Below are 17,048 nucleotides of genomic sequence, written 5' to 3'. Positions count from 1 at the left end.
GTATAGAAAAAGTACAAACGTATAACAAGTTAAGAGTAGACTCTAAAAGAAAAGATCCAGTTAAGTATAAGGCAGACGATTTGGTGATGGTTAGGAATTTTGACTCACATATTGGAGTGTCTAAAAAACTTATTCCCAAATTCAAAGGTCCGTATAGAGTGACAAAAGTGCTGCGCAATGACAGATATGTTTTGGAGGATGTTGAGGGTTTTCAGCAAACCAGACTTCCTTATAAAGGAGTATGGGCCATAGGAAACATACGGCCATGGCTAAGTAATTTAAATAGCTAAGAGATCGGGAGCTCTCTGGTCAGGATAGCCGAGTTGTAGGCATCACCTAGTCATACTAACATACATAAGTCCCACAGTGGATCCTCACACTACCAAGTTATCTCAGTTATCTACATTTATAAGATCCACATACACATACATGTAACCATCTAGAATAAGCTAGCAATAAGATAACTCAATAAATCAGTTCTTGTGCGACAATTGAAAAGTAAAGACGTGCCACAAAATGATCATTAAATGGCTGTGCAAAATGCCTATAAAGCCTAGTAATATCTAGTTTTTTTTCTAAGGCCTAAGATTCTCGACATGTCAAAATTTTATCCGAATATCTGCCTTTAACAATGACAATTAACCTCATTCGAGTCCCAATTAAAATTGTAGTATGTAGTAATAATTAATATTGTATTTTAGTGACATTTTATTTTGCAACTGATATTGACAATACTGAAAGGAAGTCACATTGGGGATACAGTAGATTAGCAAGCAATATATTTTTGCACATTGGAATTTAATTTCATAGTCTAATTAATGTTTTCTAGACTTTATTAATCGATTAATTAATCACCTCTTTTTGGTTAGGGTTTGTACCTCTATCCCTTTACACCCGCTTCGAAATTACGCATTCAATTTTTGGTGTATTGAATATTACATTCTGAACAGCCTCTAATTTCTAGTTTTACTTGGCCATTAATTTGATTTATTATTTATTTGCTTGGCTGTTTTTAAATGTCTCAAATAAAGTGAAACAATTTGAATTATTTGAATAGATTCGAGTAGCCTAGTACGTTTCAAAGCTTTGGCATTCAATTCATTGGCTCTCATTTAAAGTAAGTTAGGTATTTTATGAGAACTGACAAGTACTTACATTTACACTACATTGCATTATATAGTTATCACTTATTTATTTAAGTTCAATTTTAATGGACTTCTGTCATTTATTAGAAATAGCAAATACTACTTATTTCTTTGAAAAGAAGTTGTTTTAATTACAAATTCATTAATTGGTCATCAAATCATTCACGCAATATGCACATAACCGACGATGCATTACAACCACTCAAAGACCGTTTGAGCCAATTACCCATCGCTAATTATTTGCGATTGTCGTTGCAATCGATTGAATTGTAAACAACATAGCAATAGTTCATTGAATTGACCAACAGAAGACAAGACAGCAAGACAATAGTCAAAGGGGACAGGCAACAGCGAATCAAACGCTTGAGTGACCAAACTGTTTCACAGCTTTGCAGTGGTCAATTAACTTTCAATTAATTATGAAAACAAAAAAGAAACAAAACTCGTGCTTCCACCAATTATAAATTTGATGCGTGCCTCTTCAGTGTGGGAAAACTTGCTCAAGTGGAAAAAACGATGGCAGCAACAAAAATAATGCAAATGCTTAATAATATTATTAGTCAAGTTGTAGTAGGTAGCTATTATTATTTCTTCTTTCTTTTTTTAGTTTGGAAGCTTTCCAAACTTAACTCAACTCGTCTCGACTCTGCTCGGAGCAATTCTGTTGAGACAAGGCCGACGATTTGTCTTTGGCAGGGCCGCTACACCAGACTGATACGATGGAAAAATTAATATCCTTTCAAAATATATGCAATAGAATATTAATAGCAAAAATGAAAGTTTCCAGTAGATAAGTTTTATTTTATTAATTAATTTAGAAAACCTCCATCATTCTGAATTCGCCCCTGTTATTCGAGCTGTAATTGCAGTCCGTCTACGTTCTGCTGACCTGCTTTTTGGCCCAAACTCGTTTTCATTTGGTTCGACATTCTGCGCACAACGCCCTTGCAGGCATCCACTTGGCTTTGACTAACCCCCGAGTCGTAGTCTCAGCCGCAACAGCTACAACCAAAGCCGACTGCCTTCCGGTTGACAGTGAAATTGTTGCCAAATTGGGCATTCGGCAACACGATTCTCCTCCTGCTGCTGCTGCTTCCCAGTGGCTGGAGCATGACTGAGTGAACAAGAATTGCATTGCCTGGCGGCTTATGAATTATTGTACATTTTTGTGGTAAGTTTTTGTTGTTGTTGTTTTTCTTTTTTAGAATGTGAAATTGGTAACAGGCGATACAGACATACATACTTGCATGTACGATGTATGCCGATGCTGCACCAGTTTGGCGGCTGCTGTAGCCGAAGCACCTCAATGCACCACCACACAACGGTGGTTCGCTCCCAATCATTTGGACAGGCTTTCGTTTTGAATTTTTCCACTTTGCATAAAAAGCAACAGCGATAGAGAAAATTCTATATATCGATATCATTTAGGTTGAGCTAGAAATTAGAATACTACAATGTTGTTCTTTAATTTTGAGTATCACTTACTTTTGAATATTTCCCACACATTAAAAGAGAATATTCTCTAATGATCTGTTAGATGACTCACCAAAAGTTTGTATTTTTTGTTGTCTATGTGGTTTTGTGGTCACTTGTCACTGGCATTCGGTGTCACACAGTTGCCCACTTCTTTTTTTGTTGTTGTTCTTGTATATGAGACTTTCAGTGCTGTGCTGATTCCAACAGACGATTTTCCAACTATTTCTCTTGAATTTCGGCAAGGCATAGAGTTTAAGTAGTTTAGTTTGTAACTTACCCTTTAAAATGAGTTAGATTGGAGTTTGAGTTGATCAGACTTAAGCTTTTAGATAATTTTTATATTGAATTTTAAGTTTTGCTATTTGATTGATCAAATATATTGAACTGTCTCTAACCCACAATTACCCATAAAGTTTCCCTATAGTTGTAAGAGTGAAAGGTATTCTAGAGTCGTTGCTTGACATTTTGTAAAGAAAAACATGAACTTTGGTTGATTAAGCGAACTGCGGCAGCAACAGCCAAAATAGAAACAACGGCCAACAGCCAGTGGGCAGTCAATGTTTGCTCAAGCTTGGCAGCTGCCTAAATGAGTTGTTAACATTAATGCGCATTAACTTGGCTTTTGTTTTGGTTTTCGCCAAACATTTGCTGCTGGGGCCCTCACTATGAAAACGATTTGACTCATGCCACACCACAATTTCTTTGACTTTTCACTATAAGGTGCTGGTTGCTGGTTTAGGTTGTTGTTTCTGTTACCATTTCACAACTGTTTACTTTCACTGTTGGCCGCTGTCAGGAACAACAACGGAAGCCAGCGGGGAGCATTTTGGACAACATTTTGTTCGTTTTTTTCTGGGCTTAAATTACTGCTAGCGTTGCGCCGATGCCGATGCCAATGCCAACTTGTCTTGGCCAGACAACGCTCATAATAATTATTTACACCTATTAACGGGCAGGTCTTTAAAATTCGCTTAGGCAACTGGGTCGCAAATCAATTTCACTTGAAACGAAAGCATTTGTCCGGGTATGATGATGGCCAAACTTGGTCATTTGTCAACACAATCTTGTGTCTTGGCCAATCCTACAATGTTGCTGATATGCATAAGGCGGCCGAGTCAAAATGGGTTTCGTTTTCGTCTCTCATCTTTGTCGTTTCGCTTTCACCTGTGGGTATGCCATAAATTATGTAGTCTTAGCCATTGATTTTTTATTTATTAATCTTCCTTACTTTTTTTTTTTTTGTTTGTTTTTTGTTTTGTTTCTATTAAAGATTTTGTTTTTATGTTTTGTGTTTTATTTTTTCTTCATTTTATAATGACATGCATATATGACAGAGAAAAGATTATTATTATTGTTTACAAGAAATCTACATTCTTTGTGTGCTATGATTTGTGATTTGTGTGATCTGAGTGAGTTGGTTTTGTTATATTTCTTTTTATTTTTTTCTTAGTTTTTTTTGTTTTGTTTTCTCTTGTTGTTGTTGTTGTTGATGTGAAAGTGCCGTACGATTCTGCTTAATATATTTAAATTAAAGTAGACGACGTGCTCGCGACTTGAGAGTCTTGTGGCTTGAGCGAGCTTTCAAAATGTTTTAAACAAAATATTTTTAAAAATGTGTATTAAAAATATGTTTAAAGCAAATTGCTAGGCGAGTGGGCAGGCTGACAAGGGAGGGCTCAAGTCGCTGGTACATTAAAGTACCACAATAAAATTAAACAAAAAACAAAGCAAAAAAAAAGAATAACAAAATAAAAAAAATAGTAAAGCAATACATGATTACAGTGAACTATGGTTACAAAAACTTGCGTGCGTGCGTTTTTATGTGTGCTTTTTGGAAAGTGGAGCGCTAGAAAGTGACTGATGCATAGACAGAAAGAAAGTGAAATAGAGATAGCCAGATGAAGGTGCACAGAGAGAAATGAGAAAGTTTTGAAGACTTGAAGTGGAAGTGGAAGTTTGAGTTTTTGTGTGAAGAAATAGTTTCAGCAGAGTTTTGGAAAATGAGTTCAGTTTTGTATGTGTATGGAGTGTCTTGCATGGTGCATGTGTTTGTATATGTGTATGTGTGTGTGAGACAGGAAAACTATGGCAAGTTTTGGCATGCATATGACCAAAACTATGACTCAAGATAGAGATACACAGATTGAATTAGTTATAAAATGATCGATAGATAGATTTTGAAAACAGTTCGAGAAATAGATTGAGAAATAGTCATAGAGATAGAGAAAGAGTTAGAGCTAGTTCAGTTGAGTTAAAGCTAGTAATAGTAGGCATGCTTGCTTTTACATTGTTGTAATTTAAGACTAGAATTGCATGTGAAGAATATAGATATAGTGCAAGTTACGGTACAGAATAGCATAGCATAAAAGTATATAGTGTTAAGTATAGTTCATTTGATTTGTACGTTTAAACCGGCTGCATGGCAACCGAAAAAGTTTTGGTATAGGCAGAGTGATACACAGAGATGGTAGTGTCAAGGATACAGATTTAGAATGATGCAGATGCAGTGATAGAGATAGAGACAGAGTAGTAATGAATGCATGTGCGTCAGAGAGAAAGAGTTAAAGAGAGAGAGAGAGAGAGAGAGATGGTGTGAAACAGATATAGGAAGGCAAGTAAAGCGCTAGAGCAATGTGCTTGATTTCCGTTCTGAGGGTTTTGGGTCTGGGGATGAATGGATATACGGGTGCGAGCTTAGAATTAAGGCTGGACGCTTCCGGGAGTCGCCGCCTGGGCTTATGAGTATTTAACTTTATAGCATTTCTACGTTAATTTACGGAATTACGAAATTGTAAGATAATTCAATTCATTGAGTTGATTACAAAAACGTAACTTGGCTGTGATTTAGCTTGTTTGTTCTTTGTCTTCTCTCTTTTCGCTACGATGTGTTTTTTTTTTTTTTTGTGTTTGTTTGTTTGTTTGTTTGTTTGAGCATTATTTTGAAAATAATGGTATGTGTTTTGATTCTTTGCTTAACTTTTTGCTTTTCTGCGTTCTGCGTACATAAATAAAATAAATTAAAATAATAGATTAATTAAAACGAACGATAAATAATATGCTGCTCCTCTTCAAGAGTCTCATGCGAGCACTGTGGCTCAAGTCAGTTTGTGATTTTTGTTGTAGTTGTTGTTGTTGTTGTTGTTGTTGTAGTGGTCCTTCACCATCGCCAACTTTCTCAACGTCGTATCGACCGTGCCTATTCACCTTCGTGACTTTATACGGTCCTAAGTATTTACCTCTCAACTTTAGACCTGTCCCATACTGCGTACGTTTAATCGCCACTAACTCGTTTAAATTGTACTTTCTTTCCCATTTCCTGTTTTTGTCAAACGTCCTTTTCATTTCCTGCTGTATATCATTAATATTCTTTCGAGCCTCCGCTCTAATGTCATCACGACCACAGTCTAATTCTTCTATTAACGAATCGGTTATCAGCTTTCTTATTTCGGGATCATCAGGACTACGCATCTCTATTCCTGCCAAAATCTTAAAAGGTGTAACTCTTGTACTTCTTGGAGCAGTATTATTAACAAGTTGTTGCACACGACCAACATACTTGTACCAGTTTCCCTCATTCTCTTGGCTTAACTTTGAAATCATTGGAACTATTATCTTATGCATCCTTTCTAATTGGCCGTTGCCGCGGGGTACACCTGTTGCTATCAGTAAATGCTGTATATCCTGTCTGATACAATACTCCTTAAACGCATTGGATGTGAAAGCTGCTCCCCTGTCAGAAATTATTCTCACCGGGTTACCAAAAATTATCGCCAGCTTTTCAAGACAACTAAGTACTTCATCGACTCCTGTTCCACGAGTCGGATACAACCATACAAACTTAGAGAACCCATCAACAATAACAAGTATATGATTATAACGCTTTGTCGTGACCTCCATCGGGCCAACGTGATCAATGTGATATGTCATCAATGGCTGATCCCCTTTGCTTATTGGCATCAAATATCCTTCCTTTTTACCGGTTTTGGCATTAACAATAAGACATTCCACGCAACACTCAACAACACGGGCTACCTTTTCCTTTAATTTTGGAATACAATACGATTTTTCAACGATATCCTGAGTCTTTCTAGCTCCAAAATGTCCTTGTTTGTGTGCAATCTGTATTATTTCTTTTTCCATCTGCGAGGGAACGACAATAAGTTCTTGATTGGGGTCTTTTAACAATATTTCATTTTCAATGTAAAAATCTTCATATCCCTTCTCCTGAACTAAACTCCTGATCAATTTAGTCCAATCATCTGACAACTGTGCTTCCCTCAATCTATGGGTTATGGTGTCGGTTAGCAGAAAACAAAACAAACGGCTCAAAGCATCCACATGCCGCATCTTTGAACCTGAACGATGTTCGATCTGATAGTCGAAATCTTGTAGGTACATTGCCCAACGTGCTACACGTAACGGAACTTCTTTCTTTTTCATTGTCATCGTGAACGCATTACAATCTGTAACAATCTTAAATCTCAATCCTAGCACATATACACGCCACTTTATTAATGCTCCAATAACTGCTAAAACCTCAAGTTCATACGAATCATACTTCTCTTCACAAGGTTTAGTTTTCCGACTCATATATTGTACCGGATGAAATAAACCATCTTCTGAATCTTTCTGTAAAAGCGCAGCTCCGAAACCGTGTTTCGAGGCATCAGTGTGAATCTCAGTCTCTAGCTTAGGATTGTATAACTTTAAAACGGGACCTTTGATCAATGCTAACTTCAAATGCTCAAACGCTACCATTTGCAATTCTTTAAACTCAAAGTTTTTGTCTTTTCGCAAAATGTCAGTCAAGGGCTTAGCTGTTACTGCGTATCCTTCGATAAATCTACGGAAATACGATGTTAACCCCAAAAATCGTTGAACTGACTTCTAGTCATGTGGCATCGGGAATCTTGAAACAGCATCAGTCTTCTCCTTACTTGGCTTAATACTTCCATTTTCAACTATATAGCCCAAAAAATTTACTTTACTCTGCAGTATCTGACATTTTTCCCAGTTTATTCTCAACCCATTTTCCGCAGCTATCTTTAACACTCTTTTAAGTTTAATTAGACCATCATTCACGTTAACACTTGGTATAATTATATCGTCTATATACACCACTGCATCTCCATTCTTCACTGATTCTCTCATTACTGCCATTATAAATCTTGTAAAAACTGCTGGAGAGTTGGATATTCCGAATGGTACATACTGAGTTACGAATGCTGTGTACTTCTGAGATTTTTCCTCAACAGGAACATGGAAAAACCCGTTTGTTAGATCTAGAGTAGTATAAACTAACGCACTTTGAAGTTTTTCTAATACGGTATCCATCTGTGGCATAGGAAAATTATCTCGGACCACTTTCTCATTTAGCTTTCTGTAATCGCAGCACAAACGCTTTTTCCCATTCTTCTTTGTTACCAGTACAACAGGCGAAGCATATTCGGAAAAACTTGGCCTTATTATCTTCTCCTCCAACCATTCTTGTACTGCACTATCAACAATTTTCTGTTCAGACTCTGCTAGACGCCTTGGATGCTGATAAACTGGCAACTCATCTGTTAGTACAATCTTCATTTCGATAGGAGTGTTTGTATTTCTAATAGGTTTGTAACTTTTAATCAACTTCTTGACTTCACTAGCGATTTCTGTACTGATATGCGAAAAGTCACTCTTGATTTCCACTTCATTCTGTTCTGCACTGTGCATACACATACTTTCAAATTCCTTAAACAACTCAGCACAAGATTTATTCGCGTTACACAGTGATTCTTTTTTCTTGATGCTCACACACTTTGTACCTTTCTTTGTAACAACCAAATCGACATGATCTAATATGGTTCTACCCAAAATTGCCTCGTATGCCATGTCTTCATCAGGAACGATATGAAACTCGACTTCCATCTCAATGCCATCTATCTTGACACTTATGCTAAAACTACCAAAGGTCATGACATGACTTCCACCAATGCCTGTAAGGCTCTTCGAATATCCTGTTAATGATTTAATTCCAAGTTCGACAAACACGCTTTTACGTATGAGACTCAAATTTGCTCCTGTATCAATTAGACCGTTGAACTTAATCGACTTATAAGTTACTTCTTTCAACTCCAAACCCGAATCGGTAAATTTACCTGATGCTTTTACTAATTTATCATCTACAACATTGGTACTTTCAACTTTGGTGGTATCTTTTCCCTTACATTCAAATGAGCGATGGCCTGTTTTGCCACATTTAAAACAAGTAAACGTTTTCTTGTTACAGTCTCTCATCATGTGTGAAGGATCACCACACTTAAAACATTTGCGATCTTGCTTGTGAAAAGATAACTCCAATGTTTTTTTCTTTGAGGCCTTCCTAGGATCATAGGATTTTAAGTACGTCTCTATTTGAACTTTCAACCCATCCACTGTTCTGGCTTGATACAATAATGCCTTATTTGCTCTAAGGTCTGGTATACCTTCTACGAAATACTCGATTAAACTTTCGTCATCCAAATCGATCGGCTTTGCGATTTCCATTAACGAATACAAAAACTCATACAAATTCTCACCTCTCTTCAACTGTCGATTGCTTAGTCTTCTATGAACTTCGGCTGATGAAACCTTTACTCTGAATTCGTTTTTCAAAGCTACTTTCAGGGACTCGCAACTACAAATATCTCTCTTACTCCGTATAAACGACAATGCAGCTCCCTTTAACAATTGTTTTGCATACACAAAAAGCTGTAACTGACTCCACTGTACGGTTAAAGCGCATTCTTCTAGGTCCCTAGTCCATTGTACAACATCAATCGAACCTAAACCGCAAAACTCGGAAACGCTTCGCTCCACATCTTTTAGTGTGAACCATGACCTTTGCCCATCTGTGTTCGGGACTTCTCGAATTGTTCTAGCCGAGGCGAAATCTGCCTCCTGCCCGTCATTTTCAGTTTCTATTAAATCGTAATGAGCGAGTAGACGCGATTGCAGCTCAGCTTTAAGGCCTGTAGTCTCTAGCCCTAACTCTCTCAATTTAATGCGCAACTCTTCAATACGCAAAGTTAGAATCTCACCTCGATCCATTTCACACAGTTACAGGTATAATGCTTAACAAGTTTGCTATATTAATGTATAGTTAGTATCAATCAATCAAATTTGTTACGACTTATCAAAATTTACACACTATGTTAATGTAGGTCAAATTGTGGTAGGTTATGGTTAAACTCAGACGATTCTTAGAAATGTGCTCTGTGCAGCTCGCATCAATTTCGTCAATATTTCTGCCACCGGTCTGGTTTCGTCGTGCAAGCAAAGTAACTCACACTCAAGACAATAATTAAACAGCTCACCCAACTATAGTCGTCCTGCTCTATGGAACCACTCAATATCGCTGTAGCAACTCACTCAGATGTTCGGTTCGCTCTCTGTTGCCACTCACTCTGCTGTCGCTACTCACTCGGCTGTTTTCCACTCGTTCTCTTGGTCTCTCTTTGTCTGCTCCACACCAATTGTCTCAACTTTGTGTCTGCTGCCTTCTCGTTTGGACTTTTCGTCGTCGTCTGCTTCTTGTAACGGTTTGTGTTGTCTGCTTCCACACCAAATATCTTAACTTCGTGTCTGCTGCCTTCTCGTTTGGACTTGTCGTCGTCGTCTGCTTCTTGTAACGGTTTGTGTTGTCCGCTCTCTTTTTCTGCTTCCACACCAATTATCTCAACTTCATGTCTGCTGCCTTCTCGTTTGGACTTGTCGTCGTCGTCTGCTTCTTGTAACGGTTTGTGTTGTCCGCTCTCTTTTGGTTTTCCGCTTCCACAGTGAACACCAGTTATCATCAACTTTGTGCTCTCTGTCTGCTCTCTCCGTCTATCTGCTTCCACAGTGAACACTAATTTTCACCAACTTCGTGCCCTCTGTCTGTCTGCTTCCACAGTGAACACTAATTATCATCAACTTCGTGTCTGCTGTCTGCTTCCACAGTAAACACTGGTTATCATCAACTTCGTGTCTGCTGTCTGCTTCCACAGTAAACACTAGTTATCATCAACTTCGTGTCTGCTGTCTGCTCTCTCTGTCTGTCTGCTTCCACAGTGAACACTGGTTATCATCAACTTCGTGCCCGCTGTCTGCTTCTCGTAACGGTTTGTGTTGTCCGCTCTCTGCTCTCTTTTGGTTTTCCGCCTCCACAGTGCACACTAGTTATCATCAACTTTGTGCTCTCTGTCTGCTCTCTCCGTCTGTCTGCTTCCACAGTAAACACTGGTTATCATCAACTTCGTGCCCGCTGTCTGCTCTCTCCGTCTCCTTCTTGTAACGGTTTGTGTTGTCCGCTCTCTTTGTCTGCTTCCACAGTGAACACTGGTTATCATCAACTTCGTGTCCGCTGTCTGCTTCCACAGTAAACACTGGTTATCATCAACTTCGTGTCTGCTGTCTGCTCTCCTTTTTCCTCTCGAGTCACCACCGTTCTCGTGCCGCTCTCAACTTCAGTCGCCGACTTTTTGCCTAAACGGCGCCAAATTTCTTAGTGACGCTCTTCTTGCGTCGTCCGACCACTCACCGTCTCACCGTCTACTCGTCGCCTCTCGTACAGTCACACCAACTTCCACTATTTTTGAACTTGTAGTGGTTGCTTCTTGTGAAATTCGTGCGCCAACAACCTTGAGTTTGTATATGTATTACACGTTAATGCATGCAATTTTAACAATTTTCTGTTCGCTTGCGAACTTCACACACACATACAAATTTCACTAATTGTCTTGGGCCAGAAATCCCGGTTGAGCCCCCAGTTTGTAGGAATTTACTTTATCCCGGTTTATTTATTACAATATTATTAAAGGATGTGGTTTCCTTGTTAAGTCTTATATTATTAACAATGTTTCTTTGTGTTAAGAATACATATGTATATTTTATATTATTTAAATGGCCTTAGTGATAATTTGGGTGCGCGATGTGATCGAGGCGAGAGTACGATTGCGAGTGCTTTATGAATCAACGCTTCTCTTTATTTGCCAATGAGTGAGTCGACCAGATAGGTACGGCCGCTGCGTGTCGTTCTGTCTCGCTCACTAGCTACTGCTCGATTGCCATGATTATGCCCGCCTGACACTTCATTTCCTACATATCTATGCCAAGCCAATAACAGAACCCATAAATGTAACCTCATTGGGGGAAAAAGGGAAAGTTTTGCGATTCATCTTTCAGATATTTCATATACATATACTCCGGTGAATATGTATGTGTGACCCTTTTTCTTTGCTCTCCACACACACACACACACACACACATCCATAGTCTCTTGTTGCATACGAAATTAATGTGCAAATTTTTATGCGTTGTCAAATATGAAATGGTTAAAATATGTTGATGTTATTGTTGTTGTTGTTGTTGTTGGCGCACTAACGGTGAGGTTTGGCGTTGACATTAACTTTGGCAAAGTGTGCTGAAAGTCAATGGACAAACACCAGTAGCCAAGCCAAAGCTAAGCCAAGGTGAAGCTGGATGTGACAAGTAAAAGTGAGCAAATAGATGGCCATCCAGGAGCAACGGGCCATATAAATGAAAGTTTTTCACATTTATTTTAGCTGTTGTGTGTTTCAAATTAAGCCTGCTTATGCGAAAAGTGTGCAAATGACCGCGAGCAGGATATAAAACAAATGCCCCCGTCAACATGTGGCAAGAAAGCGTTGCAAAGAAAAAACAAAAACACAGGTCCGACAACTCATGGGGCCATAGAAATTGATGGATTTAATCAAAGACATTACGGAAGTATGTAAAATGTAAAGAGAAGTTTCAAAAATACATATATTTTCCAGCAATCTTTAATTAACCTCAGAATCCGCTCCTGCATTTTCTCAGTTAATTAAAATGTTATAAATGTGTGAACTCTAGACTGTGTGAAAACTAATTTCCAGATCGGCAGCAGGAGCATAGCATCGGGTTTTATCTCCAGTTGAAAATGAATTGAAAATCAAACAAAAAAAAAAACAAAATCTCAGCCTCCTCAGTACTCAGTGAAAGCGAATTTCAAATGCAATTGGGCAACTGGCAAGTGATGCCGCCTCCCGCTGGGATTGGCAGATTGCTGAACTGACGCGTTGCGTGAGTCCAGGCAGGCAGCAGGTACACCCATATATACAATAATTTATATAAATCTACTAGCAAACCCGGCGAACTTCGTAACGCCTAACAGTCAAAGAATTTCGTGTTACCTTTTAGCTTGAAACTTGCCATTTAAAATGGTGGCCTCAATCACGTTCTTCATTAATTTTTTAATAACCAATCGTGTGCCTTTGCACAGCCGTGGTGGGTTCAAGTTACGGAGCAAAATCACCGGAGATCCTACTTTCAATTGTAAGTGGTGCGGTGGCATGCCTGGCAAATCCAAGGAATTCAAAAATTCTACTTGGTAATTTACAGCTTCGATAGTATTGCAAACTGTATCAACAGATTTGTATGACACAGAGTCTGTTGGCAACAATTGTTGTATCTTGAAATTTAATCCATGAACGTCCACATTTTTCGCTGCTAAAATGGCTCTTTCTGTCAGCCACTCAAGATTTATATATTGTGTGTGTACATCGGGAAATATACAGTCGATGAGAACATCTTGCGAGTGGACGATTGTGCAAAAACCGGTTGGTAATTTTATTGATCCAGTATTTTCATGTACGGCAACTTTCCCATTGCCAATATCTAATAGCTGTTTCGAAAAAGTTTCGGCGGATGGATCCTGAAGCGTTTGAACGCGCATGTTATCATGCACTGTCATGACGATGTATTGCACTTTGTCCAGGTAATAACGATGTAATTTCCTGCCATTTTGGATTACATGTAAAAGTAATAAAAAAGCAAGGTCGTCCATATTCACGTACGAAGGTCATAGCATCCTGTATGTATTCTTGCATATGACGTGGACTACCTATGTACGATGATGGTAGGATGACAGAGTTACCGATTTCGGCAGTATCAGCGTTGCTGGCAATAGCATCTCGCAAGTGAATGTATTCTTCCGCACGCAGCTTCTGTTGGTTAAATCGAGGGTATCGTAGTCGTTCACTCTCTATCTTGACGTACATATCGACCATAAATTGTTGGCAAAGCTCACGACATCGTAGAATGATATTATCCTGACCACGTCTAATCATCAACCGAAACGAATAGAAATCCTTTGAGCTAATATTCTTGTTTGTTTCGGTTCCTATAATAGTATATCCATGTATTAATTGAACAGTTTTCATATTCTTAATGAATGAATTACCTGTTACCGGATCTCGTTGCTTAACGAGTGAGTGGTAAAAAATGAGTGGATATTGGAGAGCATCATATAAACGATGGGTATCAGGAATGGACTGAAGAGAATTATTTCTTCTTCGAATCACGATTTGTCGCGTAGCTGTATGGTCGCCAACCATGATTCCAGCCACGTCGTCAACAACAGGTGCGTTGAATCGACGTATATGCCCTCCAGCTGGTGTTCTATCAGGATTGATGAAAATAGCGTGATTGTCACTTTGTAGCTTATGCATATGTGATTTGAATAATTTCAACAATTCGTTGTGCTCATTTAACAGAGCGTCCAGCTCGCTGACAATGCGCGTTGCAAATGGTGAATTGAGGTGATTTGTCATTTGAAAACATGAATTGAATTGCCGAATTGAACGCAAGAACAGCGAAGAATTTGGATCAGTACCAATAAGGAGGCCGTGCAATGGTTCCGGCGGTGTTTCAATTTCTGGAAGTTTCACTTTTCCTGATGAGCAACACATCCCAATTGGCTCATTTTTAAATTTAAGGGCTTGACAGTGCGCGCATTCCTTGTCCAATGTACCAATTACCACTTTGGAATGAGCGTAATATTCAACATCAGGCTCATACTGAAATGCTAGTCGAAGAAATGAATGTGATGTAAATGCTCGAAGTACTTGATGATGTTGGTCAATCCCTCTACGTCTGTTGGCTACGAATCTGCGCGCTTCTCTTCGTTCCAATTGTCTTTGTTGGTTTCGCTCATCTCGTGATGCACGTAACTGTGCCATTCTTACACGGACATCTGCATTACTTTGTTGCCTTTCTGCATCTGATCTTATTGCTCTTCTATCTTGCATGCCTCTAGATCTGTTTGTTTGACGACTCAAATTAGCCCCCTGCGTGTTCGTGGCATTGTTGTAATAAATCAAGTTGGAAAACTGATTGGTGTATAACGTGTATTATTTTCTTGATCAATAATTAGCGCAGCGAGTTCGGTCGCACTCGAGTTGTAACAACGACTGAACTCGAGACGCACAATTCTTGTGCGCGCCTTCCACCGAACCACACTCGGCGACAGCGACAGAACGCTTGTCCTGAAGTTAAAAGAAAATTTCAACTGTTTGTTCCGAAAAAAAAACTGGAAAATTAAATTTTTTTATACGGAAATCCCCAAGCGAAGCCGTGTGAACTCAACAGTGTACATCACCTTACTGAAATCTAGAAAGTCTCAACGTTGTATATGGTTTTTCACGGCCTGTTTCGATTGGAAGATTTAAATTATTTTTGTTGAATTTCATCTCTTATCAAGTAGGCCGTGTGTCTAATTTCACTCGTATAAAACACAGGGTAGTTCAGATATCCAGCACAGTTAGTCAGTTTTAATCGTGAGCTCGTTATTATTTGGGTATAAAAAATAGATGTTGGCCTATTCTCAGTCCTACACGATCTGTATAAAAATTTCGTGAGAATCGGTCGAGCCGTTTCGGAGTAGTTTTGTAACAAACACTACACACTCGAGAATTTTATATATATAGAAGAAGAAGAAAAAAAGAAATGTCGGCGGCATTTGCCTTTTTCCTCTCATTATTCAATACGAACAGCGTTTAATGTTGACAAATTACATAAAGAAAACGCTACTAATAAATTATTAAATAAATGTTGCAATAAATAATAATAAAATGAGCAACCACGAAGGTGTCATACACTTTTCTGTTCATGATACTAAAGTTGATACAGTTACAGAACAATAAATAATATAAACATTTATCATATTTAAATGTTGAATGATTTAAGACAAATTATAATTTGCGAAAATGTTTAAACAATACTCTAATGTTTTATTGGTACAACACACTTTCTATGCTAGTCAATGTACCCCATTATCTAGACACTGTCTTTCGGCCATATCCGTGCGTTGTTTTTAGCGCTTTGTCGCAATATGTCGAGACTTGGCTTTAATTTTTGATTATGTCTGTTGAATTAGATAATTTTTTTGTTTTTTGAATATGAACCACATAGTGAAATGGAAATGTAGATGCATATTAGCGCTCTCTGGTTGGAACGTCATGGAAAGTGAAAGTGATGCTGTTGAGATTCCGAATCCCCCTGTTTTTTTTTTGGATTCGTGCATTTATAATTTGTATACTCCAATCATCAAATGGTTGCCAGGCGTGCTAAAAACGCTTCAACTTTATGCTAATAGGCTTGCCAGGTGTTTAAGCCCCTCAAATTATTACAAACAAAACTGCTAATTTGTGTGGGTATAAATCTGTGTCCACAACTGTCTATCTGTATGTATGTGTGTTTTGGTTTGCGTGGGGATCCAACTTTGACTGTAAAATGTGGTAGTTCCCAAGCAACAACAAGAAGACAAAAAGTAAAAACCGTCTTTAAGCCCCAATTAGATGAATTTCCAGCTGACCATAAAAGTGGTCATAAGTAAGTAAGAGTGAGCTTGCATTTGTTTTGTTACCCATATCATTATACATACTACATACTTGAGAAATGCAGAATTATGACTAGCCATAAACTGAATGTCATATTGAGCGTAGGGAAAGCCCTTAAAAGCACTCTAGTGCTTGATCTAATTACGATTTACTCAATTATGGGAAATGTGAGCTCATTTTCCATTAACTTGAGTCCGAAAGAATAGAGCGAACAAAAGAATTAGAATTAGTAGTGTTAAAAGAGTTTCCTTTGCGACAAAGTCATTTCATTTAAGTACTTATTTTTAATTTAAATAGTTTCTGCAATTGTTACCGACTACACAAAGGATCTTGATTTAAAGAAATATCTCTTTTTTATCAGAATAATATAGAGAGTATAGACAGCTCTAAACTAATTGAAAGGTTGATAATTTTTCGTGGTATGACTTAATATCAAAGCAAAATTATTTGATTCAAATAAATTTCCAATAATGATCTTTACTAAACAAAAATTTACTTTATTTTCCTGTAAGAAAATCATTTAATTGAAAAGTATCTAATAAAAAGTTTTACTCTTATTGTGAAAATCATAAAGACTCAAAGTTATTATTATAGAAGAGTATTTAGTTATATACTTGAATGTATTAGAAATTCAACTTTCTGCATATCATTTGTAGCTGACGCCCACCTGAAAATCAGGGCCAAGACGTACTCATGTAAGTCAGATGAAAATGAAGCTATTAAGTAGCAGTTGCAGTTTGTTTTGCAGTTT

General features: G+C 38.0%; 3 long non-coding RNA genes across 3 annotated transcripts; all 3 read right to left on the bottom strand.

Moving 5' to 3' along the window:
* Positions 1–1,925: 1,925 nt before the first annotated feature.
* Positions 1,926–3,837, bottom strand: LOC124461665. The gene is made up of 2 exons (XR_006955207.1): positions 2,631–3,837; positions 1,926–2,579 (listed from the first exon to the last, which is right to left on the bottom strand). It is a non-coding gene; the product is annotated as an uncharacterized LOC124461665 (long non-coding RNA).
* An 8,475-nt stretch (positions 3,838–12,312) lies between these two features.
* Positions 12,313–13,900, bottom strand: LOC124461668. The gene is made up of 2 exons (XR_006955209.1): positions 13,861–13,900; positions 12,313–13,800 (listed from the first exon to the last, which is right to left on the bottom strand). It is a non-coding gene; the product is annotated as an uncharacterized LOC124461668 (long non-coding RNA).
* Positions 13,901–13,974: 74 nt separating this feature from the next.
* LOC124461667 lies at positions 13,975–15,288 on the bottom strand. Its single transcript, XR_006955208.1, has 2 exons — positions 15,013–15,288; positions 13,975–14,944 (listed from the first exon to the last, which is right to left on the bottom strand). It is a non-coding gene; the product is annotated as an uncharacterized LOC124461667 (long non-coding RNA).
* Positions 15,289–17,048: the final 1,760 nt, after the last annotated feature.

The sequence above is a fragment of the Drosophila willistoni genome, unplaced genomic scaffold (genome assembly GCF_018902025.1).
Source record: "Drosophila willistoni isolate 14030-0811.24 unplaced genomic scaffold, UCI_dwil_1.1 Seg587, whole genome shotgun sequence".
NCBI lineage: Eukaryota > Metazoa > Arthropoda > Insecta > Diptera > Drosophilidae > Drosophila > Drosophila willistoni.
This window is presented reverse-complemented; position numbering and strand designations above follow the sequence as displayed.